Here is an 18,774-nt window from a genome sequence, read left to right as displayed (position 1 = left end):
AATTATAACATTTTAAAAGGCATTTGGGGCTTTTTCTACAGGCTGCTGAAGAATTTTCAGCCAGAAGGCTAAAATAATTTGGTAAATTGGTACATTTGTGGTAAGACTATATGAGTCTTTATGAATCTTAAGGTTCAGTTGATTCAGTCTTAAAAAAGTGAACAGCAATCCAATCAAAAATCTGCCCACCAAGATTTCCCTAGAAAGCATTTGATCAGCAAGATGTCTCCTCTTACTGAAAAGGTAAACATTCCATGTTCAATTGGGCACCCCCGTTCAATCCCAGACTTCCCTATAGAGTGCACCGGACTTCCGCTAAACTTATAATTTAAATATATAAATAAAATAATTATATGATAAGCTAAAATGTTAGCATCAGGTATGTGCTATTTAGTTTTGGACTGACAAATTAAGTAGCAAACTAGAACAGTTTTGAAGTAATAATGTCTAGAAAGCATCTTAAAAATGGTTTATATCATAGTGTAGCAAGATAGGAACACTGTGAAAGATGGAAGCACAAAATTAAGACTAAAAATTTAGACAATCCATAATATTTTGGTTGACTCAATAACAAACTATTTGGCAAGATGATGAAGGAATTAACCTGGTCTTTCTTCCTTCAGAAAAAATGAAATTAATGTACAAAAAAGTATGAAATGCCTAGAAATGCTTATACTATGTTGCATTAATTTTAGTCCTGAGCGTTATTACATGCCATTGCTTATATTAAACATTTTTTTCAATTTATCTTCCCACGTTTCCAATTTTTAAGTTTTATTGAATTAGATGTACCTGTCTCATATGACTTAAAATAATGCAATATAAAAAATGTATAATCACAAACAATTTCTAACTAAAGTTAAGCACATCTTTAAATGCTTTGCCAGATTGGGGCCTAAATTTATTGTAACTCAGATGTCAACAACATATAGCTTGATCCAACTGAAAATATTCGCAACACTCTGTGTCATAAAACTCCTCCAGAAAGGTATAAATTCTATGGTGGATTGACCTATCCAGGAGAGAGGTCAGGCTGCCACACCAGGCCAAAAAAATTGTGAAAAGTTCACAATGAGAGAGCTGTAAGAATGTTAAGAGTTGCAAGCAACCTACGGTGAGACACTTTTGATTATGAGTCAGTAAATTTTCTCTCTTCCCTAGTTCCTCCAATGGGTAGCTCAGCGTTTGGCAGTTACTTCATTCCTAAAGATAGGACTACCATAACCTAAATTTACCCCTGTGCTGTTCCTCTTAAAGTCTTATATTACAAGGCATGAGAAAGCAGAGCATGAGATAAAGTAGATTCAGATGTAAAAGTTTCAGTCCCTCTCTGTAAAATATGTGCAGCATTATTCATATTTGCAGCTGAGAGCTTTCAAACAAAGATTTCTGTATGACAATGAGAGTATGGAGATGACTATGCATTCCTATGATGTGTGTGCAGTTATTTAATGGGTACTGTAGTGCCATAGTACCTACTGGTGATATGGTGGATGGTTAGTTATGTCCAGCATTTAAAGATTCACTAGGAGTCGAACTGCCATACCATAACAGACCAGTGGTCCATATAGTCCAGGATCCTGCCTTTGACATTTGTCTATAGTGAATTCTTCAAAAGAAGGTGAATAAATCATAGTGTACCTTACCAACTGTGTAACAATATATCATCCAGGAGAGATGTCTTCCTGATCATGATCAGATTATGTCCTGCATAAGGATTGACCATTCTTGTTATTTTTATTCTAGATAATGTAACTGAAAATTCTATTCTCAGGGCCAGTTCAAACAAATTTGAGGGGCACTTTGAAGCCATTCATCCAAGGACCTCCCCGGTTGTAATGCTCAGTGTTCAGTTCCATCCTCCCTGTCCTACTCCAAGCGTGCCAAACTTAAAGTGTCATATCAGCTGCAGGGGGTTCAGTCCAGCCAGAAGAAGGAGTATATGAAGTATCTAGAACTGGTGTGTGCATCTGTGGAGGGAGTAGAACTAGTAAGAATGTGGGGATCCTATTAAACATGAAAAAAGAAAAAGATGAAGATTGTACTTTCCTCCAAAGATGAGAATGGGAGAAGGAAACAAAGGGACTAGTGAGGCTGGTACCATTGGCAGAGCATAGGGACGAGATTGGATGTGATAAGAATTGGGAGTGGAGGCCATCAGGGATGTAGTTGTGCAGGAATTCTGGTCTCATCTTGCATACAGATGACTTTCATGGTGTCTGTGTGGCATAAACAGAGAACTACACTTACAGGCTACTACACTTGTATGATTGTACAAAAACAGTATGATGTCATATTGGATATTTGAGAAACAGTATGTGATTGTGTAATTAAAGACTGTATTATGATGTATATGCACAAAAAGATGGAGATAAGGTTACACAAGAAGTCTTACCATAGTATTCCTGACTTTTGAGTGTTTAAATTTACCTTCGTGGTTTTTTAGCATAGATTATTTTATCAGAATGTAAATACTACAGCTAGTTTAATAGGCACTTTTATATTTTCAGAAGCAATGTTCTATACGAGCGTGTTCTTCTTGGGCTTGATTCTCATGTACACTTACACTCCTTTAGTAGGCGGAAAGGATAGCTCAGTGGTTTGAGCATTGGCCTGCTAAACCCAGGGCTGTGAGTTCAATCCTTAAGGGGGCCATTTAGGGATCTGGGGCAAAAAAAATTGGTCCTGCCTAGTGAAGGTAGGGGACTGGACTGGATTTGATTTGATGACCTTTCAAGGTCCCTTCCATCTCTATGAGACAGGTAGATCTCCATAATCACACCACTCTGGCAGTGTAAAGGAGCCTTAACATGGGTTTAAGCAGCCTTTTGTGTAAGGAAGAAGCATGGCCATTGTTTTAGGGCTCACTCAACAATACTTCTAAAGTTTCCAATCCGAAACGTTCTCCATGTCCGAATGAAAATAAATTCAAGTCATTCTACTGAAAGTTATTGTCAATCGAGTAGCGCTATAAAATTAGTTTCCTCAAATTTTTAGAGAGAAAAAAGGATTCTGTTTATTATTATATCCTCTCCCCTTCTCTATCCCACTACTTCCATATGTGTTTTCAGGGCTTGGGTTATTATCTTTTGCTTTCCTAGTATGACATTTATTTCCATTTCCTCCCTCTTACCCCTGAATAACTTTTTTTTAGTTTGCTTTCTCTACTTCTGATGCTGTTCTCCATTTTTTTCCACCCTTCACTCTGCAGTGCATATGATAGGGCAACTACTTCTGTTAAAAACTAAAATAGCCATCGCTTCTGTCACAAATGAAGTCCAGCAACTGAAGTTGCCTGTCTTTATTAAAGCAAAACTAGCCGTCTAATTTGCACTACCCTTCTTGGTTGCAAGAAAATGACTGTACTCTCTGTGCAATTACTTGCTTCTATCCTCTTTCAGATAAAAGAAGTACTGTGTCTCTTTAAGTCTGTGATACCCCACTATTATGAGTCAGTCTGTCAGATCACAACAGGCGCACCACATCTCATGCAGAGTCACAGCTTGATGTTACATTTCTGTGTTATACCACAATACAAGTGCACAGCACATTTGAAAAGTCTGCTTTTTCATTTACTTCTGTACTATCTAGAATTTATGTGGGTGGGGGGAGAGGGAAGCTGTTGCCCCTAGCTTATTGCATAATGTCGGAAAATGCCAGTATAAAGTCTTCTGTACAGGAATAAATAAAGCCAGATCTTCAGCCAGTTTAAATTGGCATAATGCCATTTAAGTCAATAAAACTATGCCAGTTTGTATCTGTTGAGGATCTGGCTCATAAATTTCTGTACAAGACCAAGGTGGTAATAGTAGGTTGGGGGGAATCAACCAAAAGATGTCACCCTTTCTAATATTTGCCTCTATTATTGTGGGTGGACGCTCTCCATTTCTTACAAGAATTTGCAATCTAGACATCATGCTGGATCCCCACATGGTCATGTAGCAGTAATGGCCTGGAATGCATTTTCTGCAAGGTGGAAAAAATCCACTATTTAAAAAAAAAAAATCCGATTTTTAAAAAATATAATTTTTTTTATTTAAACACATTTTTCTTTTTAAAAATAAACAGTTTAATTTGAAATTAAGACACCCTATTTTAAGGCCTAAGCTTACTATAATCTATTAAAATCATTTAAATAAATTTCAAAATAATATATTGCATCAATGAGCCCTCCTGAAACATTTAATGAGTTAAAGTGTGCAGCTTTCATAATTATATACAGAATCAGGGAGAAAACATTTTTGACATTTGAGGTCAGTTCAAGATTCATAAATGTGATTATGAACTGGGCTAACCCTTGTAAACCATTGAGTTAAAACCTCATTGAAATTGATGTGTGTGAACTTGTCCCTTACTTAAGACAGGTAAGGGACCACACTTAAAACAAGGCCTAATAGAGGCTACCCAGGAGTTTTGGGTTGTATGAGTGGAGGGTTTTTTTGCCAAGTATTGATTTGTATATCAGTCTATGCACGTGCATGTGTGAGAAGGGCAAACATACAGAAACTCAGGACAGACAAGAATAGAGAGAGAGGTAGATGCCAAAAGCAAGAAAGCCAAGCAGTAGCCGGTGAGTTCAGTGTAACCTCAGAAAAAGCTAGAGAGCTTTTGGGTCTGGTGTTAGCTAAAGAGACTTTGGCTGTCAGCTAAGAAACTGCTCTTTTTGTTCTTGATTCCTCCTGAATACATTCCTTGTAAATAAATTATATTGCCTCAAAGAAATACCTGACCATCACCAATTTCTCCTTCTAACTGGAACATCCCCAGGGTCCTGAACTTTGACTAGCTGCTCTGGTCAAAATGGGGCAACCATATGTCAGTGTCATGTACTGCATTAAATAGCTACATTATTTACTGTCTCTACACCGGAGGAATGCTGGTATTTACACTTGTCCACATTTTAAGACTCTCAGTTTGTGATGTGCTGAAAAGATTTTCTCTTAATTACTTTTGATTTCAGTTTAGCTAGCAGGTGCAGAGAGTATTCTCTTCATTTGGAGTAGTTCATTCAACCTTTAGAAACTGATTGGGAGCCGAGGAAACAGGAAACTTTTTATTTTTCCTGATCATTCACATTTTCTAACAATAAAATAAATAATCTGAATAAATGTATGTTAAGGTATATAATTGCTTATATACATGTGTCTATATATAGTGTATCCTTATGGTTAGCAAAAGTAATACCAAATATATTACTTTTGCTAACCATAAGAGCAAAGGCTATTTTTAGTTGCAAATCAATATGCTTTAATGACTACACCAATTAATGAGGATGACTCTGTCTTTAGGAAAATAACTAAAAAGTACAAAGGTAAAAAGATCATTGTTATTTAAGTCAACATTTCCTGCTTCCTGATTTACATCACTCCAATTAAGAGCACTCCACCCTGATTTCCATGTTTATCTGTGTAGGGGACAGCATGCAGTTTAGTTAGGGTGACCAGATGTCCCAATTTTATAGGAACAGTCCCGATATTTGGGGCTTTTTCTTATATAGGCTCCTATTACCCCCCATCCTCTGTCCTGATTTTTCACACTTGCTGTCTGGTTGCCCTAAGTTTAGTTGTAGCTATGTCAGTCCCAGGAAATTAGAGACCCAAGGTGGGTGAGGTAATCAGAAGTTGGTCCAATAAAAGATACTACCTCACCCACCTTATCTCTGTAAGAGACTGTAAATATTTCTTTGGAATGAAGAGGTTGCCAATGTTATCCATGCCTCTGTCACCTCAGGCTTAGACTTTGCAATATGCTCTACTGGGGGCTACACCTTACAGTGAAGCTGGCACAGACTACAGTAGCCCACTTATTAAGTAATTTAGCTCAGTAGGAGTGTCTCTGGGATCAGAACTAGCTGCCTACTAGAATATAAGGTATTGGTCTTGATATATTATGTATGGCTTGGGAAACCACCTTCCTCATACTCCCACAGTGCATTCAGCACAGGAACTTAAGCCAGAGTCTCCTTGATATAAAAGGGCTTCTGGAGGGAGCCTCGAGCTTTTGAATTTACTTTCTACTTGGTCCAAAACAGCTTGAATATGTTGACCTTCGGGGCATAGTCTATTTACCTAGGCCCTGGGGTTGGAGGAGGGTTAGGGTAGGGGCTTGATGTTTGTATGAGGGTGGGAGAACTATTGTTGAGCTTGAGTTTTACTGTATATGCTATTGACAGCATGCGAGTATAAAGTAGCTGCTGCCTTTACTTTTATCTGATTGTATTTTTCTAATTCAGGGGAAAGTGTCTAGAGCCAGGGATAAGCACTTTTTGTACCTTGCCGTAAATCTAAATAAGAAAGTAAGTTGACTTTCTCCAGTGGGTCCCACTGTACACCATCATCCACAGTGAAACCATTGGAAAAGAACATTTGCTATTACTATTTATTATTGAAGGAAAGGAAGGGAATAAAGAGGCATAAAGTCATTATAAGCCGCTAAATAATTTTCATTTTTAAGAAAATTGGTGACTTTAAATTAGATCTATCTGCAGTGCTTTTTCATAATTGTGTTACAACAGTAGGCAGTTAATATATGAGGCAGATATAATATGAAATAACTATCAGTTCTATGGTTATGGAGTTGGTTAACTATTGGTATGGGTTCTTGCTACTAACAAAATTATCAAATACAATAAATGTAACTGCATCATTTATAGTTTTTCAACAAATCTGCAGTGGATTTGACTTTGGGTAAGTGCCAATTCCAGGTATTTGATTTTATGTCAAATTGGGTATAGCTTCTTGTATTAACTCCAAGGTAAAAAGATGAAAAGGAAGAAGCAGACACTTTAATTAGGAGTTCAAAGCAAAAATGTGATCAACCTATCTTGACATTACCAATTAAGAATAGCCACCCACCACCCTTAGGATATCTCTTTTCTCCTGATTTCCATTCCAGGGATTCCAAAACCTATTTTAATCTATATCTTCCCACACAACACTTCAAAGATGTTTCCTGAACACAGTCACACAAATAGCAGCACATGATGTTGTCCTAAAGGCAACAATAATGAGTAGATTAAATATGCACAGTTATGGAATCAGCATTAAACAGCTCTGCTGGCAGAGTTAGTGTCAGTACCCAGCATAAAACTCCCATTATGTAGCAGCTACAACTGTGAAATTGAAGGACATAGTTGTCAAGGGGTGGGATCCACATGTCTTATGAGATAACTGTTTTATCTAACAAGCTTGCAACATGCCCCTTTGGGTATCTCACTATTGTCCTTTCCTTAACTTACTTCTGTGCACAGTATCAAGGATGATTATTTAGTGTTGTAAGTGGTCCATTAGAGCTTCTCAACTTTTTGCTGTCCTTACTGGTACCAAATTTTAAATAATTAGAACTAAGTCTGCCCAACCTGAGACATCTGAAAGAAGCCTATTTTTCAGAAACCTTTGAGCACTTATTTTACCTTCTGAAAATCAGCTTGTTTAAAGGCCCTCAAGTTCCAAACACAAAAACTGAATCACTCAAATTCACTGGTCAATTTGGAAAATAGAGGCCACTTTATACTTTTTACCACGAAAGCTTATGCTCAGATAAATTTGTTAGTCTCTAAGGTGCCACAAGTACTCCTCGTTCTTACTGGCAGCATTGGATATCTTTCAATTTCTGCAGAACAGCTATAGTGCGGACAAAGTTTCTTTCCCCCTGCCCATCAACATGTTGCCTTGTGGCAACTTTGTGTTGAAGCCAAAGAACCAAAACTATGGGTATGTCTACACTACGAAATTAGGTCTAATTAATAGAAGCCGGTTTTATAGAAATCGGTTGTATACAGCCGATTGTGTGTGTCCCCACATAAAATGCTCTAAGTGCTCTAGTCGGCGGACCGCGTCCACAGTACCGAGGCTAGCGTCGACTTCCAGAGCATTGCACTATGGGTAGCTATCCCACAGTTCCCGCAGTCTCCACCGCCCATTGGAATTCTGGGTTGAGATCCCAATGCCCGGATGATGGAAAACAGTGTCGCGGGAGGTTCTGGGTACATGTCGTCAGGCCCCTCCCCCTCCGTCAGAGCAACGGCAGACAATAGATTCGCGCCTTTTTACCTGGGTTACCTGTGCAGACAACATACCATGGTAAGCATGGAGCCCGCTCAGCTCACCGTCACCATATGTCATCTGGGTGCCGGCAGACGTGGGACTGCATTGCTACACAGCAGCAGCAGCTAACTGCCTTTTGGCGGTAGACGGTGCAGCATGACTGGTAGCCTTCATCCGCGATCTGAGTGCTGGCAGCTGTGGGGCTGGCAGCCGTAGAGCTGCATTGCACCTGCTCCTTGCCTTTTGCCTTTTGGCAGTAGATGGTGTATTACGACTGGTAACCGTCCTATTACAAGTTGGATCATCGCACATTAGCAGAGTCTTCCCTGAGCAGCAGATCGTGCAATAGGCCTGAAGGCCATCGTAGTACACTAACTGCCAAGCGCCCAGAAGATGCCGAGGGCTATCAGTCATGCTGCACTGTTGTCTTAAGATGTAAAAAATAGATTTGTTCTGTATTCATTTGCTTCCCCTCCCTCCGTGAAATCAACGGCCTGCTAAACCCAGGGTTTTCAGTTTAATCTTTGGGGGGACCATTCTGTGTGACAGTTGTTTGTGTTTCTCCCTGATGCACAGCCACCTTTCTTGATTTTAATTCCCTGTACCTGTACGCCATGTCGTCACTCGCCCCTCCCTCCCTCCCGCCCTCCCTCCTTCTCCTGGTCCGTCAGATACTAGTTTCACGCCTTTTTTCAGACCAGGCGCCATAGCTAGCACTGGGATCATGGAGCCCACTCAGATCACCGCGGCAATTATGAGCACTATGAACACCACGCGCATTGTCCTGGAGTATATGCAGAGCCAGGACATGCCAAGGCGAAACCCGGACCAGCTGAGGAGGCGATTGCAGCGTGGCGAAGAGAGTGATGAGGAAATTGACATGGACATAGACCTCTCACAAGGCACAGGCCCCAGCAGTGTGGAAATCATGGTGTTACTGGGGCAGGTTCATGGCATGGAACGCCAATTCTGGGCCCGGGAAACAAGCACAGACTGGTGGGACCGCATCGTGCTGCAGGTGTGGGATGATTCCCAGTGGCTGCGAAACTTTTGCATGCGTAAGGGCACTTTCATGGAACTTTGTGACTTGCTTTCCCCTGCCCTGAAGCGCCAGAATACCAGGATGAGAGCAGCCCTCACAGTTGAGAAGTGAGTGGCGATAGCCCTGTGGAAGCTTGCAATGCCAGACAGCTACCGGTCAGTCGGGAATCAATTTGGAGTGGGCAAATCTACTGTGGGGGCTGCTGTGATCCAAGTTGCCAGGGCAATGAAAGACCTGGTGATATCAAGGGTAGTGACTCTGGGCAACGTGCAGGCAATAGTGGATGGTTTTGCTGAAATGGGATTCCCAAACTGTGGTGGGGCCATAGACGGAACCCATATCCCTATCTTGGCACTGGAGCACCAAGCCACCGAGTACATAAACCGCAAGGGGTACTTTTCAATGCTGCTGCAAGCCCTGGTGGATCACAAGGGATGTTTCACCAACATCAACGTGATGGCCAACATCAACGGGATGGCCAGGAAAGGTACATGATGCTCGCGTCTTCAGGCACTCTGGTCTGTTTCGAAAGCTGGAGGAAGGGACTTTCTTTCCGGACCAGAAAGTAACCGTTGAGGATGTTGAAATGCCTATCGTGATCCTTGGGGACCCAGCCTACCCCTTAATGCCATGGCTCATGAAGCCGTACACAGGCAGCCTGGACAGGAGTCAGGACCTGTTCAACTATAGGCTGAGCAAGTGCCGAATGGTGGTGGAATGTGCATTTGGACGTTTAAAAGCGTGCTGGTGCAGCTTACTGACTCGCTCAGACCTCAGCGAAAAGAATATCCCCATTGTTATTGCTGCTTGCTGTGCGCTCCACAATATCTGTGAGAGTAAGGGGGAGACATTTATGGCGGGGTGGGAGATTGAGGCAACTCACCTGGACGCTGATTACGCGCAGCCAGACACCAGGGCAGTTAGAGGAACACAGCAGGGCGCGGTGCGCATCAGAGAAGCTTTGAAAACGAGTTTTGTGACTGGCCAGGCTACGGTGTGAAACTTCTGTTTGTTTCTCCTTGATGAACCCTCCAACCTCCCCCACCCGGTTCACTCTACTTCCCTGTAAACCAACCACCCCACTCTCCCCTCCCCACTTCGAGCACCGATGGCAGAGGCAATAAAGTCATTGTTATTTCACATTCATGCATTCTTTATTAATTCTTCACACAAGTAGGGGGATAATTGCCAAGGTAGCCCGGGATGGGTGGGGGAGGAGGGATGGAAAAGGACACACTGCATTTTAAAACTTTAACTCTTATTGAAGGCCAGCCTTCTGATGCTTGGGCAATTGTCTGGGGTGGAGTGACTGGGTGGCCGGAGGTCCCCCCACCGTGTTCTTGGGCGTCTGGGTGAGGAGGCTATGGAACTTGGGGAGGAGGGCTGTTGGTTACATAGGGGCTGTAGCGGCGGTCTCTGCTCCTGCTGCCTTTCCTGCAGCTCAACCATACGCTGGAGCATATCAGTTTGATGCTCCAGCAGACGGAGCATTGAGTCTTGCCTTCTGTCTGCAAGCTGATGCAAGCTGACGCCACCTATCATCTTCAGCCCGCCACTTGCTCTTTTCATCCCGCCATTCAGCCCGCCACCTCTCCTCTCATTCATATTGTGCATATTGACACATTTTAGAGAACAATGGGTACACTCTTTCATTACAAGGTCGCATTTTTCTCTTATAGTGAGGGCCTGCCGGTTTGGTATGAGAGATCACTCACGCAGTGCCAGGCAACAGATTTCGGCTTGCAGGCAGCCATGGTAAGCCACAGTCTTTTGGCTTTTTTAACCTTCTTAACATGTGGGAATGGTTTCAAACAGCAGTGCCCTCATTTTCCATATCAAGGATGAATTGGGTTGGCCATTTAAAATGGGTTTTCAATGTAAAAGGAGGGACTGCGGTTTCCGGGTTAACATGCGGCACAAACCCAAGTAAACCACCCACACACACACACACAGGATTCTCTGGGATGATCACTTCACCCCTCCCCCCCCTGCGTGGTTAACAGCGGGGAACATTTCTGTTCAGAAGAGCAGGAACGGGCACCTCTGAATGTCCCCTTAATAAAATCACCCCATTTCAACCAGGTGACCGTGAATGATATCACTCTCCTGAGGATAACAAAAAGAAATAAGGAATGGATGTTGTCTGCATGCCAGCAAACACCGGGACCATACGCTGCCATGGTTTGTTATACAATGATTCCAGACTACGTGCTACTGGCCTGGCGTGGTAAAGTGTCCTACCATGGCGGACGGGATAAGGCAGCCTTCCCCAGAAACCTTTTGCAAAGGCTTTGGGAGTACATGAAGGAGAGCTTTCTGGAGATGTCCCTGGAGGATTTCCTCTCTATCCCCATACACGTTAACAGACTTTTCCAGTAGCTGTACTGGCCGCGATTGCCAGGGCAAATTAATCATTAATCATTAAACACGCTTGCTTTTAAACCATGTGCAATATTTACAAAGGTACACTCACCAGAGGTCTCCTGTGTGCCCTGAGGGTCTTGGGTGAGTTCGGGGGTTACTGGTTCCAGGTCCAGGGTGACAAACATATCCTGGCTGTTGGGGAAACCGGTTTCTCCGCTTCCTTGCTGCTGTGAGCTACCTACATTACCTCCATCCTCATCTTCCTCGTTCCCCGAACCCTCTTCCCTGTGTGTTTCTCCATTGACGGAGTCATAGCACACGGTTGGGGTAGTGGTGGCTGCACCCCCTAGAATGGCATGCAACTCCGCGTAGAAGCGGCAAGTTTGCGGCTCTGCCCCGGACCTTCCGTTTGCTTCTCTGGCTTTGTGGTAGGCTTGCCGTAGCTCCTTAATTTTCACGCGGCACTGCTGTGTGTCCCTGTTATGGCCTTGGTCCTTCATGGCCTTGGAGACCTTTTCTAATACTTTGCCATTTCTTTTACTGCTACGGAGTTCAGCTAGCACTGATTCATCTCCCCATATGGCGAGCAGAACCCGTACCTCCCGTTCGGTCCATGCTGGAGCTCTTTTGCGATCCTGGGACTCCATCACGGTTACCTGTGCTGATGAGCTCTGCGTGGTTACCTGTGCTCTCCACGCTGGGCAAAAAGGAAATGAAATTCAAACGTTCGCAGGTCTTTTCCTGTCTACCTGGTCAGTGCATCTGAGTTGAGAGTGCTGTCCAGAGCGGTAACAATGAAGCACTGTGGGATAGCTCCCGGAGGCCAATAACGTCGAATTCCGTCCACACTACCCCAATTCCGACCCGCAAAGGCCAATTTTATCGCTAATCCCCTCGTCGAAGGTGGTGTAAAGAAACCGGTTTAAAGGGCCCTTTAAGTCGAAAGAAATGGCTTCGTCGTGTGAACGTGTCCAGGCTTAATTCGATTTAACGCTGCTAAAGTCGACCTAAACCCATAGTGTAGACCAGGCCTATGAGTGACAGAGTAATTTAGTTCCCATGCCAATTCATTTCTCTGTTTCTCTGGTGAGATTCATTTGTCCTCGAGATAAAAAGAAATGTGAGGATTGGTGTGCTGTATCTTTAAAACTGCAGCAGGAGGCCAAGTAGGAAGGATGCTGGCAAGAGCTAATTTTTTGACAAAACTTTTTTCATCAGAAAATGATGATTTATCAAAACCAAAGCTGCTTATGGGAAAGGGTTGGGTTCAACTAATTTCTCATTTTGAACAAGTAGGTTTAGAATTTGTTAAAATGTCCTAATTTGAAAAAAAAATCTGTTTTTTTAGTTTGAAATGGCTTTTCAATTCTAAATTTAAGCTAATTATTGAAAAAACAATATTTTTTTACTGAAAAGGTCCAAATTTTCAAGAAATGTTTTGGAATTATTAAAACATTGTAAAATTATACAAAAAAAAAACCATGTCAATTGAGTGAACCTGAATTGAATTTAATTTTAAAAATGTATGGTCAGATGGCAATTTTCAATATTTTGTCTTTTCAACCTGAATCATGATTGAAAAACATTATGAAAGTTTGATAATTTTCACAGGTTGGGAAAAATGGTTTTCCTCCCAGCCCTAGTGCAGCTGAAAGTTGTGGTCATTAGCCTCTAGCACACACTGGGGGCAGTGTAGAGCCATCCCACAGAGGATTTGGGGAAAGGACTGTCTCTCTGGACCATAGGGGGAATGTATACTCTACTACCCCTTCATATGGTGCCACCTGCTCCCACCTCTGCAGCTGATCAGTTCTGCAGGCCAAGGGAAGGAAAAGCATGGCCCCATTTCCTCCCTATTCCCTTTGAGAAGATCTGCACCACCAAGGGTGCACATAGGGAGTAATCTCTGCAATATACTAACCTCAGGGACTGCAACTGTCCATGGCCTCTTCATGCATGGGGTAGGAGAAAATAATTTAGTTCCAGTGAATATGTGTGGTTGCTCTTTGAAGTAATCCTACACTTTAATCCAGAGTGAAAAATATTTTTTTTCCTCTCTGAAATAGTGGATGGAAAGAAGTGTATATTCCACAGCTGAGGGGTTTCTTACTTTTTCATGATGAAAGCTATAAATAGCATAAAACTTCCTTCACTGATCACATATTTTCAAATACTCTTGTTTTATAGCAGATTTTACAAATATATATTAGCATGAAATCCAATATCGTGACTGAAATAATGGTAGCATTTATGAGATAGTCCACCCTGAAAATAGGATTTTTCTCAGATTTGATAATGTACTGAGTAAAAACATCCCATTTCCATAATCAGTATATTACTATGAAGGCACTTTTAGTGAAGATCAAAGAGAACTTTGTTTTCATCCTAGCTATATCTAAACTGTTTATGTGAAGTTGTGATTAGCTGTATCACTGCTTTTTCAAAGTTTAATTCTGTTAAGATGAGGCAGCTGACAGACACAAAAATTAATCTATAACTCAAAATCTAAATCACAGCTTAACTTAAAAACCTGATCCAAAAGGTTATCCAGATACTTATTGAGGAACTAATAGCACTGGTTTGAACCAAGTGTAATGCGGGCAATGGCTATGTAAGATACCCCACAGAGCTATAGTAAACGTCTCTGTTCTGATCTGCAAGACCAAGCTTTTCTCAGTCCTGGGAGCTTTTTGAGCAGACATTGCTAACAGTGCAAGTTATGAGCCTAATCTTGTAAGAGGACCATGTGACCTCAACTTGCAATAGCTTCAGTGGGAATTGAGGTCCCAGTACCTCACCGGATTAGACTACCTTTTTCACTTTTGAACTAATACCAGGACCTGCAACTATGTCATCAAGTCACTCAAGTGGGGAGTGGGGAGGGGGGAGGGATAGCTCAGTGGTTTGAGCATTGGCCTGCTAAACTCAGGGTTGTGAGTTCAATCCTTGAGGGGGCTACTTAGGGATCTGGGGCAAAATCAGTGCTTGGTCCTGCTAGTGAAGGCAGGGGGGCTGGACTCAATGACCTTTCAAGGTCCCTTCCAGTTCTAGGAGATAGGATATCTCCATTAATTTAATTTATGTTTATGTTTATATTTAAGTACTAAAGAATGAGTTGTGCACTGACTTGTTCTGTGGCCTATTCCCATTATAATCACTTAAATAGGATTACCTATAGTTTTCAAAACACATAATAGAAATTTTACTTTTACATAGTCATTTTATGATGATATGGATGACAAAGAAAAGAGGAACTGTTGGAAAACACTACCCATTAATTTAGCAAGTACAACAGAATCTCAGAGTTACAAAGATCAGAGTTACAAACTGACCAGTCAACCACACACCTCATTTGGAAACAGAAGTACACAATCAGGCAGCCGCAGAAACAACAACAACAAAAGCAAATACAGTCCAGACTGTGTTAAACATAAACTACTAAAAAAATAAAGGGAAAGCAGCATTTTTCTTCTGCATAGTAAAGTTTCAAAGCTGTATTAAGTCAATGTTCACTTATAAACTTTCAAAAGAACAACCACAATGTTTTGTTTAGAGTTACGAACATTTCAGAGTTACAAACAACCTCTATTGCCGAAATATTTGTAACTCTAAAGTTCTAGGGTAAAACTTTTGCAATATTTAGGCCACAGCCTGTTGTGGTTTTTCAACTTTAGTTTGAAATGGCCCCAAATTTTATGTAAACCATTTTTGTACCTCTTTTCATACTACAATAATCCAGCGTTTATTTTTTGTTCCATTTAGATCTATTAAACAAGCAATTTAGCTTCTATCCCACATTATAGGCTCATCTACTATCACATACTAGTCTGCTGTCCAAATACAAACAAAGTATGAACAAGTTAATTTTGTTTATCCATTTGTTTTGAACATTCTAAGACCTAAGCCTTTTATGGCAATTACAAAAATCACTGTTTTGTAACCATGTGTAAATGATACAATTTTTTTCTATTTTTATTTTTTGTATCCTGATTTATATTAAATCCAGTTGGTTGTTTACTCATCCATCAGGAAATGTTGGGATTATTTTGAATATAAAAAACATGCTTATTTTTCTTAGCAAAAATGTTCGACAAAATCCCTGAAATTACATACATCCTAAAAATCAATTAATTCATGTCAGGACTAAAAGTACTCAAGGACTTTCTGTAAAAAAAACAGCTGATGATACAACAGCAGTATATTTCATGGAGTGAAGCTATTGCAATCCATGTGTATGTAAATATAACATAAAAAAAAGATGCTAAAAGATTGTTAAAGTTGCCAAGTCAAGTAATCAAAAGTTAAGCATTGCTAAAATGAAGGTTGCCCATGAAACCTTAAGAAGGGGGAGAAACTGATTGGCTGAGAAGCCAAGAAAAGGGGACTGTGATTCAGTGAGGTGGAAAGAATGGGGAGAGAGAGCAAGAACCTGGGCCAACTGGGCAGAGACCAGGACTAGGAACAGAGGTGGAGCCACTGGCATTGGGTGGAAGTGGAGACTTGGACTTGGATGGAGACCCTGAATGGGAAGACTGGGACAGCAATGAGAAATCTTAGGAGTGGAGACTAGAACTGGTTAAATGAGGATACTGGGACCGGGACAAGTAGCCAGGGTGGGGAAAAGACAGAACTGGGAAAGGGACAGATTGGGGCAGAAGGGACCCATTGTGGGCAATGAACAGAGGGGTCATCTCTTTCAAAGTCCTCTGTGTCAGCTCCCACAGCTCCCTTCAATTCATAATGTTCAAAGGAAGTCTTTACCCCTCAGAGCTGCGTATCTGGAAAAACACCACTAGCAGCAAGCCTTTGGGGCTAGTATGCATTGATTTCCTGGTTTTAGATGGGGACTGGAAGAATGTGGGACACTTTTTAATAGAGACTATTTCAACCCATATGCCCAGGCATACTCAACTACAGAACAGAAGGTCACTATAATTGCTTGACAGTTGAAGGAGAAACACTTTTAAGTATATGGATGTCCAGCTTTGATACAATCGGACCAAGGAAGAGACTTTGAGGCTTGTGGTGATTATTGGACCTAAAAAGTTACCCTAAGCTCAACTGTGAAAAGTACCTAAAAGTTCATAAGATGTCAAAAACACCTATGACTTTTTTGCCTGCCTGAGAATTAACCATAGAAAATAGGTCACGTTGTTTTCAAATAAATAAATGTTGCAAACAGCTGCAAGAAAACCGGACATAAAAACTGAATTAATCCAAACAAAAATTGCCTACTGCTATAAGTCAAGGACTATGGTGGTCATATTTGGTCAACAGGAAAATGTGGGAACGCAGCTACCTATGCCAATTTTGGCCTTACATAAATGGATTTAATTGTTGGACAAGATAATGAGGATAAAATATGTCATTCACTTTTATTCCTTTTTGGGGTTTGTTAAAAAGAGACTTTGAAAAAAGAAAAATAATCATTTCCCCCCACCTTAACCCCTGAGCTACCAGCATTGCAACTCATCTCAACTCATTTCAGCTTTCTGGACCTCAAGGCAGAAGGAGCAGACCAAGCTAAGGGACTCTCTTCCCAAAAGGAAGGCCAGTTGGCCTTGCTTTTGTTTAAGGAACTTTGTTTTCACGGTGAGTGCTGAAAGTCATCATATCATCATGACATCCACTCCTCAGCCCATCAACAGGGATATCTAATTGCCTGCACCACGGAGGCATCTAAGCTCCTGTATTCTTTTCCCTTCCCTTGTTGTGTTGCTTTCTATCTTCCCCCACTTTTCTTCCTTTCCTATCTTTCATTCTCTTGGCTTTTCATTGAGTCCTGAAATCAACCATGCTGCATTCATCCAAGCCTGCCTTCTCCAAGGAGAAAGAATCCAAGCAGATGATGTCCCTGACGAGAACGTGAACCAAGTCCAAGCAGCAGGTGTCATGGTCAACTTGCCAGCCAAAGCATCCACTCATAACTAACTAGCTCTCTGGTGTTCTAAAAACATCAACAAAAGCTTCATTTCACCTAACTTTTCTATCCTGCCTTTCCTCCATCTTGTGTCTGTCTGTTAAAAACAGAATAAGTGAATGTCTTTCATACATTAGGACTAAAAAAAAAAATAAACCTTTTCTTTTCGTCAAAGAAAGGTTGTTAGTAAAAATAAGACACACTGATATTTTAACTCCAAAAGGAGAGAGACTCTCTTAGGGTCTGACTAAGTTTGTTTTGCATAATCACTCAATTAGAGTTGCAGTATAAATGCTTGATTTAATTCCTTGTTTTGTATGTGTGTGTGGGTGTTTAAATCAATAAACTTTCAACTAGAATGAATGCTTCTGAGTGTTTGCCAAGTAATGTAGTAAAACAAGGCCTCTGCAGAAAACAACCCCAGACCTATTACTGTTTAATGTTAGACAGCGAGAGAGTTTATAAACCCCTTTAACTCTTTAGGCCTTGATGATCAATATCAATACAACATTTCCACCTTTTGAAAGAGGTACTTAATATAGCGTGCATTAGTCTAGGACAATCCCTTATCCTCAGCCAGAACAATTTAATCGGACTCTTTAGAATGTGTTGTACTTTATGCTCTTACCTGAGACTTGAAGTGAGATGGAGTTGATAAGATTGATAGATAGTAAAAGGCTTTTCGAGATAATGCCACTTTTGGGGGCGCAATCCAAAACAATGATAGGTTGTGTCACCAACAGCCCTGTAGTCCCGGGTGCTTTAAATTCTCTGTTGCTGTGTCTCACAGCCTGGATACCAATAGCCGGCAGACAAGCCTAAAGTTTCCTGATTGTCTGTGTGCTGTGCAACCCTGGTTTAGCACTCGGACCCCAAGAACATGCCTATAACACAACAGCCCCACTCTGGTCTCCACCACCCTTAGTTCCTACTTACAGGGTAACCCCCTCCCAACTGACCCCCAGCCCCAAATTTCCCAAAATAGCCTGTCCTGGAATGCCCAGCTCTCTCCTGGAATACTCAGAATTAATAAGGTTTGCTGCTCCTTTAAAGAGACAAAAGCATAGCTTCTGACTTTAACTGGAGTTAAGAATCACTTCTAACACAGGGTTGGTTTAGATTAAAAGTAGAACAAGTTTTTTAACAAAGAGATAGGTTTTAAGTGCATTCAAATACAAGGGATAAGTAAATAAAAGTAAAAATATCCTTTCTAATGGCTAAGATTTAACAAGCTGCACCCTTGCTTCAAGGTAGATTTTTCCAATCTTTTTTTCCAACCATGGCTAACTTTCTCTCAGTCAGGACTTCCACAGAAGTACAAGGTGCTGGTTTCTTTTATCTTTCTAGGTGAAAAATCTTTGCCTAAGCACGTTTCTCACTCTTATTTACTTCCCAGAGACTTC

The sequence above is a fragment of the Trachemys scripta genome, chromosome 3, assembly GCF_013100865.1.
Source record: "Trachemys scripta elegans isolate TJP31775 chromosome 3, CAS_Tse_1.0, whole genome shotgun sequence".
NCBI classification, from domain to species: domain Eukaryota; kingdom Metazoa; phylum Chordata; order Testudines; family Emydidae; genus Trachemys; species Trachemys scripta.
Note: the sequence above shows the minus strand (reverse complement) of the source record.